Source organism: Rhea americana, unplaced genomic scaffold (assembly GCF_003343005.1).
Source record: "Rhea americana isolate MKP2758 unplaced genomic scaffold, rheAme1 scaffold_257, whole genome shotgun sequence".
Lineage (NCBI taxonomy): Eukaryota > Metazoa > Chordata > Aves > Rheiformes > Rheidae > Rhea > Rhea americana.
The window spans coordinates 897613-912365 of record NW_028186376.1 but is presented as its reverse complement, the minus strand read 5'-3'; the positions used below and the strand labels follow the sequence as shown (position 1 = coordinate 912365).

At 46.9% G+C, this 14753-nt stretch overlaps 1 long non-coding RNA gene across 1 annotated transcript; it reads right to left on the bottom strand.

Moving 5' to 3' along the window:
• Positions 1–142: 142 nt before the first annotated feature.
• Positions 143–14450, bottom strand: LOC146594548 (uncharacterized). Its single transcript, XR_014896154.1, has 4 exons — positions 13711–14450; positions 6954–7009; positions 6157–6307; positions 143–1486 (listed from the first exon to the last, which is right to left on the bottom strand). It is a non-coding gene; the product is annotated as an uncharacterized LOC146594548 (long non-coding RNA).
• Between the last annotated feature and the right edge of the window lie 303 nt (positions 14451–14753).

The following is a 14753-nucleotide window of genomic DNA, read 5'->3' as shown; positions in this document are numbered from 1 at the left end:
CTCCCCGCCACCATCCACAACCGCGGGCAGCCCGACGGCAAACGCGCCTGTGGCCCCGCGAACGCCCCGGTTCGTTGCCAGTTTTTATTTATTTATTTATTTMTGTAAAAAGAGCAGAGCTGCATCTTTTTGGCTGCATCCAAACTCTGGAAAAGTTTCAAGTTGCGAGCAGAAAAAAAGGGTACACACAGGTGATGTGCGAGTGCCAGGCAAGAGAGTGCAGGTGTGGCGCAGCGAGCAGTGTGGCAGTAGGCCTGGGATACGGCACAGCAAGGGATGTGCCAACAGGCCTGGGATGCTGCAGGGATTCCTTCTGCTTCCCAAGTGGGAGAGTGGCTGTAGTTCTCCTCAATGTTCTCCTCAAGAACGTGGTTTAATAAACACAAAGAGTTACAACACTAGGGACTTGAAATGCAGCAAAGCTCCAGGAAAGCTGGGAGGCTGAAACACTTCCTCTGTCTTCTTCCAGGAGACCTTGCAGACAAGACCAAGACCAGCCACTGCCCCGGTCATTGCAATACCCAAGCGCTGTGCTTGGTTGATGGGGCGAAAGGGAGAATCCAGACACATGGAGACACTGAGACAGGACTGAGCAGCAGGCTTTCCTAGCTGTACAGGCAGCATTTGGGTGAGAAACCATTCACACAAGGGTAGGAAAGCACCATCAGATCTTTATCTAATGAGAAGGCAGCCAATGTGTTACACAGCCAGCAGAACATAGGATGTGTAAAGACAGGGATGCATCCTAGCACTCAGTAGGGTAAAAAAATGCAGCCCCATGCAGGACTGTACATAAGCAGGTCTCTGGCAGCAACACGAGGCCACTTTGGCTCACAGCCGCTCTGCCACAGGGCTCAACAATCACCTCACCGTTCTTACATTCAGGGAGGGAGATAGGAGGCACCACCAAGGTGGTCAGCTGCTGTCTTGCTTCCCCACGTGCCCTGGGAGCCGCAATGCGGAAATATCTCCCCCGGATGGGAAATGACTTTTCAAAGGCTCCATTCAACTACACTGAGCATCAGTCAAGAAGAGCGGCTGCAGGGCAGTGGAGGGTAGTCTTTCTTTGATGGATGAGAGCTGCAGTTCCCTGCCTGAAAAGCAGAGGCAGCTCTGGCTCTGCTGCTGCCAAATGGTCCATTTTAATGTGGTCCTTCCCTCAGCTGTGAGCACCAACCAACAGGAGGGTGACTCCAGTCCTGCTGAACACCAGAGCTACTTCAATTTTGGTGTTACACAAAGTGCAGTCATCAGATGTGTTCGAACAACTTTGGAAATCCAGGCACTATCAAATCAGCAATACGCCTTCAGCTTTCCAGCGTTTAGAAGGCCAGTGCTTTGACAGCGTTAGTGCTTAAGTTGAGTGGTGAAGCTTAAATGTGAAGGCAAGGGGCGGCACCTTGCAGCCTCTCGCCCCCTGGGCAAGCATCGGACCCAACTGGACACCACTCGGAGATCATCTCTTCCCGAGGTCTTCTCTTTAAACCTAGAAAAAGACCAAGCAGCATGTTCTTCAGCTTCCAGTATGATACAGGGCCATGCTATTCATGCCTTAAGCTGTTCACAGTCTCTAGGAAGGCAGCCTCATGCTAAGAGCTTAAAAACACTATATTCCAGACCAACCTGTGAAAAAGTTTCAGTTTCATTTACTATGAATAATCAACCTCTTCTCCTTTGGCAAATGACAATGTGAAGCACAGCTTTTCCAGCCTAAGGTACTCGCTTCACCACATACAGCCTCCCTCCAAAGAAATGGTGCAGGTTTACGTGCATTACAGCTGCCCTTTATTTTCTCTTGTAATCCATCTTCTTTACCTCCAAAATGAGAGCAAGCTGCTCAGGTTGTTTTTTTGCACTAACCAGTTTCCTTCAGCCATCTCCCTCTCCATGCCTGTTCCACCTTTTCTGGGCATCTCCTCAACCGAGCCCACACTAAGCTAGGAAACATCCCCAAATCCAAATGATCTGGGCTCTCTCTCACCTGCTTCACACCTGAGCATAAAAGATCCTGGCACTGCGCTGACTGCTGGCTTCTCAATGGCTTTTTCACTTTTTCACAGAATCACAGAATAGGTTGGAAGGGACCTCTGGAGATCATCTAGTCCAACCGCCCTACTCAAGCAGGGTCACCTAGAGCATATTAGACAGGGTTGCATCCAGGCAGACTTTGAATATCTCCAGGGAAGGAGACTCCACAGCCTCTCTGGGCAACCTGTACCAGTGCTGGTTTTCAATGCTCCTCCCCCACCCCATCCCTATCTGAGGATAACCCAGTAAGTATTAAATGCCAGATTAATCCCTGGTGGAGCTCTATTAACTGACTTGGAATTGTGTTACCCCCAAAAAGTAAACTGGTTATCAGTATTTAGGTATGCAGAATACCAACTGCGGTTTCATAGGCAGTTCTCACCAAGATTTCTATTTAAACATCTATTTAAATGTCTATTTCTATTTAAATGTTTCCTMCTTCTTGTTGGAGTGAAATATTTTCCTGTTCCCAATGGAAGAAGTTGGTAGGGATCCAGGCTGCATGAGAGGGAGCTGACAGCCAGCACAGAGGTGCCGTATGCAATATCTCATTGCCTATCCACAAAAATACCAATAAAAAGCACTACATTGSGGTCTTTGGTTGTCATCTGCAGGTTTCTAGCATCTTCACTGTTACGAGAGCTTATTTTTTTCGTTTTTTAGCTTAAAAAAAACTGCTATAGCTGATATCAGATGCTAACCTGTAGCAGGCAGSAGTAGCAGAGCCGCTCAGCCCAGCTCACGTCCATGTGCTGCAAAAGAAAAGGTGTTGTTAGGAGATATTGCTGACTGTGCCGATTACCACAAGGCACTTTAGTGGGGCATATATAAGCACTGATAGCAAAATTTATTGATGGAAGAAAAACAAAGGAACTGTGAACTGAAGGGACTTGCTGGAGACGAGCTGGCTGGTGACCAGCAYAGCCAGCAGATGAACCCCGGATTGAATGAAAGCAGAAGACAGCTAGAGCAAAAGTTTAAAACGCACCTATGGGCTATTGGGGAATGAAGCAAATGCAGGTRCGTGCTTAGGTGTATTGCAAAATAAGGATTAAAGCTGAGGACTCTGCCTTCTGAGCTGAGTCACAGGAACGCTAGTGAAAAATCTGTGTGCACAGGACAAATAACAGGCTCTGCTTTGCGTTCCCTAGGTAGCCGCTGTTTTATGAAGTGTGATGCACGAAAGCAGTGAGGGCTGCAGAAGGAGGAACGCCAAACACATGTCCCAGGAAAGACACGATGGGAAAGCCAACAGTAGTTGCGCAATCATGTGCAAATGGCGGTGCTGAAGGAGGGGGCTTTTGTGGGCTTCATTGCCCCCCCCGGTGTGTTGCCGGGCTTGAGGTAGTAGCTCAGAGGCTATGGTCTGCTTGGATGAGCCGGTGGGAACGAACCTGTCAGTGTGTTCACAACTGCGCCCCCAAAGGAGACAGCGCTTCTCAAAATGGACTTTGCTCATTTATTTTCTTGGTTGCCACAAATTATTTATGATGATGCTTCACAGTGGCGTCTGCAGTGACTACAGGGAAACTAATGAAATCTTGTTTGTGGGGTCATGTACTGTTAAAGCTTTGCAGAAAAGTGGGGAGAGGTGGCCARTTTTTGCAGAGGCGGAGGAAGCACGTGATTCAGCTGCAGATGGAATTAGGAGCTCCTCTGGGAGTTCGAAGTGGGTCCTCATTTCCGTCCTGCTCTGCGTCCCCCGGGGTTAGTTGTTTGCCCATAACTGAACACAAAGTTCACCAGAGATGAGTATTTCTTGGCTGGTGCCAGCCCCAAAGTAAGTTTTTCTCCAAAGTCTGAGCTTATCTGGTGCAGCTTTTTCAGAGTATATGCAGAGAATAAAAAAGCAGCGGCATTAAAAAACTAAAACTGGGCGTGTTTGTTCAAGCTTGAAAAAAAAAAGCAGATTCGATGGGGTTTGAAGCTGTGATGTTCGCATGAGGAACAGTGGCGCGTTCACTTAAGCCCGGTTTATTTTCGCAGCGGACACCTTTTGCTGTATTTTCAGCTGCTGTGCACGCACAAAATCCATTTATCTCACAGATTAACTCTTCAGGCTTTTGGTTCCTCACTCCGCAGCATGCTTTAGGCATGTGCAGAGAAGATGTTAAAAAAAATAGCTACCCAAACCTCCCATCGTGTTGAGGCTGGAACATACTGGTTTAATTTGGGCAGCTGCATGGCACTCCCGAGATAAATGCTCTGTYGGGGACAGGCCAGACGGACGAATCCAGAAGTGAGCGCTCCGATGCCTGTGGCACTGACACAGGCAAAAAATGGCAAATCAAGGCAAAACGAGCTACGTGCTCCTGATTTGTATCTATGTAGTCTATAAAGAATATCTGAGATTTTTTTCTATTGGAAAAGGGGGTTTGCTGCCAGAGTGCCTTGAAATGGGAAGCACAAGCTATTTCTTTATTTTAAAACTCCTTCAAGTGTTTAAATTAACATATACAGAACTTACTTCTTTGCACAGTTCTGCAAAGAGAAGTCTTTCTCGCAGCTCATCTAAGACAAATCCATTCACAAGATGTCCTTAGAAAAGTCCAGGAAGAGCTAGAAAAACTTGCTTTCCTCACATTTCTTTTAAACAAATAGAAATCACAGAACAAAGAGTTAAAAATAAATTTTGAAATATTTTTATGTGTAAAAAAGAAGGAGCATGACAAACAGATCCTTCCTTTTGCAGGACATGTCTATTGTTTTTTTTTTTTTTCTTAAATAATGCACCACAGAATGAAAATACAATGTAAATGAAGCATGTGCAGTCTAAATACTGGGGGAGCAACTCTGAAGTGCTCTTTGACTTTGAAAATGTGATACATTCACTCAACATATTCAGGCACGTATGCTGATTTTATGGATACACTGTATTCACTGTATTACTGATTTTTTTTTTCTTTTTCCCTGCTGCTAGCATCATGAAACCAGCACAACGCCTGGACTGAGCTGGAGCCTAGTCTTGTGTATCGCCTGCTGAATTCCTTGAATTAAATCTTAATTGCAGAAGATAGGTCTTTGTATATGGATGTGTCCAGCTTCACTGGAAGAAGATCTGAGCTCTCTGAGCTGAGCTGGCAAGCTATATGTATGTTTTAAGTATGCTACTCTTATATGTACATGTATAATATATAATATGTATTWTATATATATGTGTGTGTGTATATATATATATATAAACTCTAAATAAAATAATTTCTGACCTAGTAATTGAAAAAAAAAAAGAGCTTTACAAAGGGTAAAGCTACTCCTTCCAGTCCCCCTTCCCCTTGGAAGGGGCTCCCCAGCCCCTTGGTCCGTTGCAGGTGGCTGGGATCCGGGGGGCACAGGCTGAGGAACCTGAGGGGCAGGGGGATGAGATCCTGGGGGTAGGGAATCTTGGGAGGTACAGGTCAGGGATCCCAGGGAGGCGGGGTGAGGATGCTGGGGGCACTGAGCTGGGATCCCAGGGGATGTGAGGCAGGGATTCCAGGGTTATGGGGCCAGGATCCTGGGGGGTACAGGGCTGGGATCCCAGGGACATAGGGTGGGGATTCTGGGGGATGTGAGGCTGGGATCCCAGGAGGCAAGGGTGGGGATCTCAGGGGCATGGGGCCAGGATTCCAGGGGGTGTAAGGCTGCGAACACAGGGGGCACGGAGCTGGGATCCTAGGGGGCATGGAGTGGGGATCCTGGGGGGCACAAGGCCAGTCAAAGGCTCCTGACGGTTTTCCCACTCACCCCTGCTGCATCAGAGCAAGCCTCCCAGACAGCTTCTCCAAAGCACATAAATAGCCAGCGTTGCGGCATCCATGCTTTCCATCACATGCTGAAGGAGCATGGGAGCAAACATGCATTGATGGCTGCTGTTTTACAACGAGGCATTGGGAATAGGGCAGCACTTTCCTTCCAGAGAAAGTTTTGCATTTGCTGTTGCAGCTTTGGGGCTCCACAGATCACTGATAGGTTCTACTTAGAGATGGTTTTTACTTTGTCTTCAGTAGCTTAAGGGTAGGCTATAACTTGAGCAGAGTAGTGAAAGGAGCAACATCTACCAGGGCTTTTGATGAAGGGACAGGAAAAAGCTCAGAAAGCCTCATTGCAATGAGAGCTTTTGAATGGCAGAAGGCAAATATCTGTACATACCTAATGCATTAACCTCTGTTTAATTCCTTGGGCCACATGGATGGATTCTGCTTCATCATCCTGCATTTTGAAGAGGATAGGAATGCTGTGAAGTGGCTGAACGACCATCCTATGAGCTGCTTTGATGSCTACATGTCAGATACCTGGAGAGCTGCAAAAGAGTTAAGACAACAATAGGGCTTTAATTTTACTGTGGGCCTTGGAGTTTAGCTGTACAAATCCTATTAGCATTAACATCAGCCGTGTGGCTAAATCCATGCATTTTGCACAGAAATCAAATCCCTACAGGTCTGGCTTAAATCAACAAATGCTAAGAGAGGCARGATGGATATTGCAGAGTGCACGTGAGATTTTTGTCTGAGGATGATATATGCTTCCCATGGGAAGTAAATCGGTCACTGCTGAGAGACTTGGGTCTGCACAAAGGAACGCTGTGGCCTAAAGTGCTGTTTCCATGGGTGCTTGCCACAGGAGAAAAACCTCCAGGGGCAGGTGCTGAGAATGGGCAATGGCAACAGAGAAGGGAGGCAAGGGGAAGAGCAGAGTCTGAAACAGTACAAGTCGAGCAGGAGTGGGAAAAAAAGCTAAAACTGATGGGAAGGAGCTGTTATCAGARTGGCTAGTGAGAAAAGCAGCAAGAGAAAAGGAAGAATATGAGCGAGGAGCTGCAGCGCAGGAGGTCTGTCCTGTAGCCCCCAAAGCAGGAGGAAGTTACAAGTATGTTCAGATCCTGCTGGGACAGAACAGATGGGCAGATCTGGCTAGAGAACCCCAAATTTCTGGTAGCTCACACATACGTTTTGGTGTCTTGCCAGTCAGGTTCACGCGTGGTCTTCAACACACATGTGGATGTCTGCAGAAAGGGAAGAGGAAAATGCAAACATCACTAAAAAGCTCAGACATGCAATACTTGCCATGCTGCTTTTGGATGCACTGGGCAGAGCTGGGGACTCTAGGCAGACACAGGAGGGAGGTGGTAGCCCAGCAGCCTGGATTTCCAGTTCAGTTCCTGTTCTCAGTCTTCCTGGTGGGTTCACTGGAAGACATCAGTTTTCAGCACGGGGCTCCAAATCTCGTGCTGCAGGGATACCATGTCCAGCATTTCACAGGTGGGACATAGATCCCTTTAACTTTCTTTCCAGCATCTGTCCCTACCATCCTGACCTAAAATCAGGGCTCTGCTTGCCCTGTGCTCTCTGGTCCCTACTTTTTCCATTTTTTTTCCTGGCCTGAATCTGTCCCCCATGACAGCGCTGAGCAGTGAACATCACCGAGCACCTTGGCAAGGGTGGCAAGTTGTAAGCAGCAGAACCTGGCAGCCTGCTTGCTCCCAGGCCTCCTCTTCATCAGGAGATAGGCTGAGTTTTGAAGAAGCCCACACTCAGTGCATGGAAAACAACCCGAGGAAATTTAACAGTGGCTTAAATAAATTCTGGAGGAACCATCAGGAGGAGTTTGCGGAATACTAGCATGGTGCAGCTGTGCTGAAAGGACTTTTCTGTGGGGCTGATGGATTTGTGTTAAGCTGTGTAAAGTTCCAGGGGAAAAGGGTTGGTCCACRCTGCAACTCATGGGCTGGCAGTAGGCTGAGAAATCTTCATATGGTGAAAGTGTGTCTTTCTCAAACAGCCAGGGAAATGGCAGTGCCATTATGGACATCGATCTTGGCCAAAACCTGCTTTCCAGATGCAGATGGCAGGCAGTGTCCTGGCTGCTGTTCTTGCTGCAGAAGTAGCTGTTAACCACAGGATCCTCGTTAGATACTCAGAGCACTCCTGCAGTTTCAGTTGGGTGGAGCTGGGAAGGGACCTCTGGAGATCATCTGGTCAAACCCCTCTGCTCAAGCAGGGTCACCCGGGACCATGTCCAGATGGTGTTTGAATAGCTCCATAGCCTCTCCAGGCAAGCTGGTCCAACGCTCTGTAACAAGAAGTTTTTCCTTATGTTCAGAGYGGCCTTCCTGTGTTTCAGTTTGTACCCATTGCCTCTTGTCCTGTCACTGGGCATCACTGACAAGAGGCTCCATCCTCTTTACACCTCCCTTCAGATACTTATACACACTGATAAGATCCCCTCTCAGTTTTCTCTTCTCCAGGTTGAAGAGGCCCAGCTCTCACAGTTGTTCCTCATATGAGAGATGCTCCAGCCCCCTAATCTTCTTTGTAGCCCTACACTGGACTCCCTCCAGTAGCTCCATGTCTCTATGGCACTGGTGAGCCCAGCACTGCACACAGCACTCAAGATAAGGCCTCACCAGGGCTGAGCAGAGGGGCAGGATCACTGCCCTTGACCTTCTGGCAATACTCTGCTTAATGCAGCCCAGGATACTGTCAGCCTTCTTGGCCACAAGGACACATTGCTGGCTCATGTTCAACTTGTTGCCCACTTGTTTTGGCTAAAATTGTCCTTATGTYGGAGCACACAGGATGAATAAAACATTTTGGCTGAGATTACCTAAATGCAGGTATTAGGGCAATCTTCTCGAGTATGGTCAGGAATTGTTTTGAGGAAAATTGTGCCAAATACTGTTTTAGATGGACATGCCATTTGACCAACTGTGAGCTTGAAAAAATAAAATGCATCCAAACTTATCATAGAAACCATGTCAGGATCTACTGTGTTTAAACAAGGTAGGTTGTTAGCACTGTTTGGACAATGCCTTATATCAAAAGCCATTTATTCTGCTATTACTATTCATTATTCTCTTCAGGGTTACCCTGGATGTTTGAGCTGGGATCTGCCTAATCCCATAAAGCTTGGGCTTCTTCTTGTGCCAGACCGGGGAACAAAGTCATAATTCTCCTTTTGCAACCTTGCTGGCCGTTGCTATGGGAATGCTTGCAATATCACAGATTCAGCAATACAGTTTTACTGTAGGCGCAGGTAGGGGAAGATGATTTTGAAAGGTGAGTTTGCCCTCATTTGAACATGGCACTTTGACAATTAACCAGCGAAGATTCCTGTCACTCCATCAAACCGACCTCAGCAGGAGGTACCTGATGGCCACAGGAGCGCCCATGGTTTTGTATTGGGGTACCTAGGTACCAAAATATTCTGTGATTTATAAGTTCTCTTGGGGTGGTTCAGGGGACGCCTGCTCACAGTGTGGGCTGGAAAACCCCCTTTGAAACCCACTGCCTCATCTATCCCATGGATTTATTACTGTTCTCCAGAGGAGACTAATGAAGGCTGCCTGACATGCAAYGGGCTTGCAAGGCAGTTATTTAAAGAAATACCTGTTTATGCTGAACAGTCAGTGCTAGCAGGATTTTGGCAAAGACCAGGAGCAGCAGTGGGCGAAGGCGGTGTAGTGGCTCATCATGAGCTACTTAATGCAAATCTCTGCTTGTGCTTGTGGTGTGGTGCAGAGCTCTGCAGGAATACCCTGAAATGCAGTGAAACGGAGGCCCCAAATGCTTGGGAACACCAGGATTTTGCAAAGCAGCAGCAGAATGCCCTTGGCCCCAGCCAGCTACTGGTGCTTGCTACCTAGAAAAAAGGACGACAAGTTTTCTTTTTTTCCCAACCAGTATTCACTGATTTTTATTTTTTTTTAATTATTTTTTTTTTTGGCCAGCCTGGCCGCAGCAAAGTTAGCTTCCCTCGCTGGCATGCTGGTAACATTACAATAATGGCTTTGAATGTTAACTGTGCTCAAATGCATACAGAGGTAGGATTTTGCTTTCTCAGCTGGATTGTTTCTGCAGAGCCCCAGCACATGGACACACAGACTGGGAAAGTCTCATGAAAACATTTAGTCCTCTCCCTCCCACTCAAGTTGGGTCTGAATATACAAGATTATCTCTGTATCTAACCTGTCCTTGCAGTTCTCCAGCTGAAGAAAGTCTGTGTGTCCTTGGGATAATCTGCTCATCACTGGAGCAATGAGTTTGCTGGTGCCCCTGCAATTCCTTTTCGTGGCACAGGGACAAGGTTTCTCACCATTGTTGCTCAAGCAGGTGGAGAAACCAGTGGATCCTTCTTTTTAAAACAACGTCCTCTGCATTAGGAGGTTCTTACCATGACTCCACCATTGTTTTGTCTCTAGGCTTGTTGCATCTCTGCACAGAAATGAAATAAATAAATATCTCGACCCTGTGTGTCTATTGAGTACTTGCACACCAGGTAACAGAATCCAGATTTGGGACAACAGGCTAACCTCTCCTCTTAAGTCATGTTGCCAAACCTCTTTCTGTTCTTTCCTTGCTCTCCCACGTTAAAAATACTCTTGAAGGACAGGGGACAAAATGGGACATTATCAAACAGGAGAGCTCTGTTTCATGTTTGTCCAGCTAGGATTCATGCACATCCACATGGCCATACAGTAGGAGTTTGAGCCGGGTCAGACCCAAGCGCATGGCCACATTTCCGGTGAATTAGCTGGGTGGAGCGTGCGATGTAGCGTTTCCTCTGGCTTAAGTTTCATGCTGACTATACGCTGGCCACATTAGGGTAGGTCAAATCACATCTGGCACGAAGCCTGCTGGAGCAAGGCTGCTTCTTCACATGTTCAAACCGAGCTAATGACACGAGGAGGAAGAGCTTGTCCCAAATCAGCACTTCACTTCCTACGGCTGCGTTATGCATGGCTCCTAATGAGACAATCTGGAGCTGTAGAGTAATGGCATTGCATGTTAACACCACCGCTAAATGCCTCCCAGACTGACTGTTGCCGTTTTGCAATGAAGTCTATTGTTGCATTGTTCAAATTTGTTCAAATCCCTAAAGAACTGGCTTTCTCCTGGCAGACTTTACAGCAGAACAGCCTTGGCCTTTCTYTCCAGGCAGTGAAGACTGTTTTCGGTTCTTGGCTCATCTGCTGGAGCTCTCACTGTTCCCAGCATTTGGTTTCAATGGACCTTACAAATGCATTTGCCATTTTATACCACAAATTACAAAGAGAATGGTGATGAGAAGTGGGTCCAGGACATGTCCTGGTGAGACCTCCTTCCATTGTGGCTCCTCAGAAACTGTTGTCYGGGAGAAAATTTCAAGGAGCCATACTGCATTATGGAAACCATATCGAGACCAAATTGCCCTATTTGCTTCAGAAAACATCATGTGAGAGCAGGCATAGAGCCTTTCTATAGTCAGAGCAGATCACATTCACCAGTTCTTCGTCATCCATGTGGCCAGTTACCTTGTCAAAGAGGGCAATCTGAGAAGCCTGATGTGATCTCTTCTTGACAAAACCATGTTGGGTGTTTTTTTTTAATCACCCTGTTATCTTCTTGGTGCCATCACTTATTCCTATTGCTCTGATGGGTTGGGATGGATGGCCTAGGTGAAAATATTGCATAGTCGGACAATGGTTATCAGTAACTTGCTGTCAAAATGAAAAAGGTCCTGTAAGGCCTGGACATAGGTTTGGTGCTTATTTAGTATTTTAATAGATAGCAAAATTGGTTAGAGAGCTGGAAATTTAAACTAARTAAGAAAGAGGAATTAGACTTGTCTAAGCTACAGAAAGGAAGACCAGGGTCGGGGCAGAAGACACATCGAGGTTATCTCCAGCRCTCCGGTACCCTAGGAGGTGGCAAGCAACTACATCCTCACCTTCTGTTTCAATAGGGCAGGTAGGAGGCAAGAGGAAGAAAACATCTCTGCCTACTGCTCCCCTAAGGGAGATAAAGCTCAGGACTTTTCCCACTGCTGAGGCTCTTCTCAGCAGGAAGAGTACTGTTTTCTCCTGGAAACTCAGTGAAATTTGCTGAACTGGGCTAGGCATCTCTACTGATAGTGCCTCTGAAGTGGTCACAGCATATCAGAAATGAAGGGGAGTGGGTTTCGCTTGCTGTCTTGAACTAAACCCACACCAAGTGGGGAGATACCATTAAGCTGAGGAGGATGAGATAAGAAAACGCTTATGTAGGCTTCAATTTTTATTTTTTTACTGGGTAGACTCACTCTTGGAAAGAAAGGGTGGCGTGGTACTAAAGCAGATAGCRCAGCTGGGATGGAGTATTTAATTAAAAATCCCAGGAGTCCCATTTTGGTAGAGAAAAAGTTAAAAGCCTCCTTCACAGGCTTTTCCCAGGCTCAGGGTTGGTAGGGAGATTGTTCACCTGAATAACCCACCTTGATAGAAGATATTTCCTGCAGCAATCACAAAGCAACAAATATGGGAGGACAAGCAAGCAGAAGGGCCTTTCCCCACTTATTTAAGCCCTCACCAAAGCAGTGTTCCCAAGTACAGAGAGGATGTGAAGACCGCTCCAGCCTGTAACCCAGCTCTGTTCAGATATGGGGAAATGGGCGATTTGCACACCTGAAAGTCATTAGATTCCCAGAGGCTTTGCTTGCATCACTCTGCTTTAGCTATATGTAGCCTCAGAAGAGCTTGGCCCATTGAGGACTGCTACTAGCCTTTCTTTGCTGTGATTATAGTCCTTAGTTTCAGATTTTGCCACCTGCACTACGTTTCATAAATTTTTAAAGCTAATGCTCTGCCAAACTCAAATGGCACTAGAGCAGATGTTTAAATACAGCCTAGGATTAATAAATTATGGGGTTCTGTGTGGAAGTTGCAATGAAGGAAAGAGAGGCTAGATGTTTTTGAATATTGCAGCAATTGATTTAAATGACATTGTCCATTGTAATCACCTAGGATTAGCTCTTTGGACATACCATGAGAGATGTGGCAATGAAAGATGCTGCTCTAATGACAACTGTGACTTATGTGCAGGTAGTTTCTACTCTGCCTTTTTTGAGCAGTTGTATAGGTCTTATTCCTCCCCATCCTACCTTGAGTAGCAGGCAGGGAAGGAGAAGAAAAACAGATCTGACTCCTAACTGTGCCCCTACCTTCCTGCTAGCGGCTGTTTTGAGAGCAGCGGGAGACCTCAGTCTGCTGTTTGACACCTCGATTCATCGGGTGAGAATTTCTCATGTCTTCTGGACATCAGATGCTGTTTTCTGGTCTCAGAAGAGAGCCCAGCCCCAAGAGAAAGTGGTTTCCTACCCCTCTTCCCAGGTGCCATATGAAGAAACAAGAACTGATGGCTCAGAGAGGCTGCAAGGATGCCCCAAAAGTATGTTGAGGATACAAGCTGTGGGTGGCAGGATAACCTGGAGGGTTATCGCAAGGGAGCACTGAGATGGCATTTGATTGCAACATATAAGTACCTTCAGAGAAGAAGATATTAGGTGTTAAAGAGACCTTTGATTTTTACAGAGAAAGGCATAAGAAGGATCAATGGCTGGATGCCAAAGCCAGATAGATTCACTTAGGTGCATTTTTAAACCATGAGTGTGGTTGCTCCCCTGGGAAGGAGAGGTTTCTCCATCTTTTGCTGTCCTCAGATCAAGGCTGGATACCTTTGGGGGGGGGGGGAGGAAGATGAAACATTCAGCATGTATGTTACCAGCCTGGGATTCTAGGCAGTGAGTGCTGAGCCTTCCCTTGCTGTGATGAGTAAGTCAGTCCTCCAGAGAGAAAGCCAAGCCTGGAAACCAATGCAGTGCCCCAGGACTTGGAAACCCAAAGATCTAGGGTGGGTTGTTGAACACTGAGCACAGCACGGTCCCTTCTGATAGGGTCGGTAACACATTTACCTGGCAAGGCTGAATATATTAGCTTGGGGGAATCTCAGCTGTCGTGAGCAGACAGATATGGTTAGTCCTTTGGCTCCCAAGAAGACGTTATTCAGTGAGGCCTCCCTGCACCCCTCTGGACAACCTGCCTCCTGGGTAACACTGCAATAAAGAAAATAGTCGCATGGAGATGAAAGGAATTTTCTAATAATAAGAGCAGCTGGGTAGAAAGCTGCGGGGAGAATTTTCCACTAGCAGCAGTGAGTGTTTTCCAAATTGTGCCGAATCAATGTAAAGGAGGCTACATGGATATGTATGCTCTGGAGGCAGGCGCTTCCTTGGGAGCAAACAGCCGCAGGCAGAGAAGTGAGCTCCTGCCCCATTCCCTTCTCCCCTTCCTGGACTCCTGGCCAACTTCATGCTGTCGGATATGGTCCCCATAAAACCGCAGGCAAGACATTCTCCATCTGTTTTTGTTATGTGTGTTCATGCAGCAGGTCCAAAATGAAATTTCCGAGATGAAATCCCCCTGGCTTTGCAAGATACAAAGCCCTCCCTGTGGAGGGCAAGCTGCTATAGACATTTGGCCTGTGAGCCTTTTCCCAAATGCTGTTACGTCCGTTTTACCTATGGAAAATAGGCTCTGGCTTCACGCTGAGGTCAGAGTTGGCCCCTCTCTTTATACAAGTCAAAAAGAAAAAAAAAAGCCCCAAAAAACCAAACAAAAGACCCAAACAAAAAACAAAAACAAACCAAACCAAACCAAAAAAAGAAACCCCCCACACCACCATACTCCCCCAAAATCCCCGAATGTCCTGGTGTGGGAGAGTTTAAGAGCAGAAGAGTGGCTGCACAAGGCCAGAGCAAAGGTCCACCGTGCTGCTGCTTCCCGGGGAGACACTTACAAGCTCCTGCTGTTAATGGGCTCTGGGACTTCCCAAAATGCAGGTGATCTCTCTGTGGGCTTGCAGCAGGATTTCCCAAAAGCCAGGCTTGGATGGCCTTTTGATTAGCCCTAGCTCTGCTTGGCCTTAATAAATAACCTAAACCAGGCAGATGCATTC